Source organism: Arachis hypogaea, chromosome 17 (assembly GCF_003086295.3).
Source record: "Arachis hypogaea cultivar Tifrunner chromosome 17, arahy.Tifrunner.gnm2.J5K5, whole genome shotgun sequence".
NCBI lineage: Eukaryota > Viridiplantae > Streptophyta > Magnoliopsida > Fabales > Fabaceae > Arachis > Arachis hypogaea.
Window position 1 is genome coordinate 9,749,273 of NC_092052.1, and position 1,434 is coordinate 9,750,706.

Consider the following 1,434-nt stretch of genomic DNA (forward strand, 5'->3'; position numbering starts at 1 on the left):
ACCGTACGCATATATGCACAGGCTTATATTATGATGCTGCTTTCTACTCAGTTGTTCGGTGATAAGAGTGGAAACCGGGTTCATATATGGTGGTTGCCCTTTGTGGTGAGGCTTGATGATATGGGCAGTTATAGCTGGGGGTCGGCAGCGTTGGCCTGGCTATATCGGTGAATGTGTCGGGTGGCCAACAGAAACGTGACGAACTTGGCAGGCCCCCTGTAGCTACTGCAGTCATGGATTTTCTGGCGGTTTCCTAGCCTCAGGCCGCGGGGTTTTGACACATATTCCTTCCCATTGGCATCTAAGTATACATATTTGTATAGTTATGCTTGAGACTGTAACTTTTTTTAATTATGGTTATACCTGTTAACTTTCCATAACTTCTTTTACATTCAGGTGGGCCACATATCTACCTTCATCCGATCGCAAGGAGGAGAGAGTCATCCAGTGTCGCCTAGCGTTGAACCGATTAGGCGATCGAGATGTAAGTTTATTCATTTTCTTCCACCATGTTGTCTTCTTGTTGGAGCTGCGGGCATTCATCAGTGTAATGGCTATAATCAGCACAGATTCCGCAAATTTTTTGTGGGACTAGTTGTTGGTTTTGCTGTGGTGGAGGAGGTTGAGCTTGCTGAGCTTGTTGATTCAACTGCATTTGTTTTAGCAAGTTGGTCATTTCATAGATGCTTTGAGTTAGAGCAGCAGTCTCTCTGCTAGAAGATACTTCCGCAACAGCTTTTGAACGGCCTTGCTTTTGTCTGTGGTTTCTAGTGGATTCAGCTAAATCACTGATCAATTGCCAAGCTTCATCAGTGGTCTTGTACTTCTTCATAGACCCATTGCTGGCACTTTCCAGTATGGTCTTATCTTGGGGCCTCATACCCTGTGTAATATAGCTGAGTAGCACGATCTTGTCAATCATGTGGTGGGGGCATGCTTCCAGAAGATTATTGAAGCGCTCCCAGTATTCAAAGAGAGTCTCATTGTCATCCTGAACAATTGTGGAGATATCTTTCCTTAGCTTATCAGTAACTTCAGATGGAAAGAATTTCTCCAGAAACTCCTTTCTGAGTGTATCCCAGTTGGATACATTTGCTAGAGGTTGAGTGTAATACCACTCTCTTGCTTTTCCCTCAAGAGAAAACGGAAAAGCTTTCAGCAGAATTGAAGTTTCATCAATGCCATCACGCCTGACAGTAGAACAGGCTGCCTGAAAATCTCTCAAGTGCTTGATAGGCTCTTGAGCAGGTAGGCCATGAAACTTGGGCATCAAATTTAGCAGTGCGGGCTTTATTTCAAAATCTGTAGCTACCGCCGGATGATGCGCTTGAAACGGTTGCATTGTAAAATCAGGGGCTCCTTCCTCCTAGATGGTAACTCTCCTAGCTGCCATGTTTTCTGCACGTAAAACAACCAAATCAGTAGAATGGGGGC

General features: G+C 44.6%; 1 non-coding gene across 1 annotated transcript; it reads left to right on the forward strand.

The window, feature by feature from the left end:
• The first annotated feature begins 916 nt into the window (after positions 1-916).
• LOC112768262 (small nucleolar RNA R71) lies at positions 917-1,024 on the forward strand. The gene has a single exon (XR_003185698.1). It is a non-coding gene; the product is annotated as a small nucleolar RNA R71 (small nucleolar RNA).
• Positions 1,025-1,434: the final 410 nt, after the last annotated feature.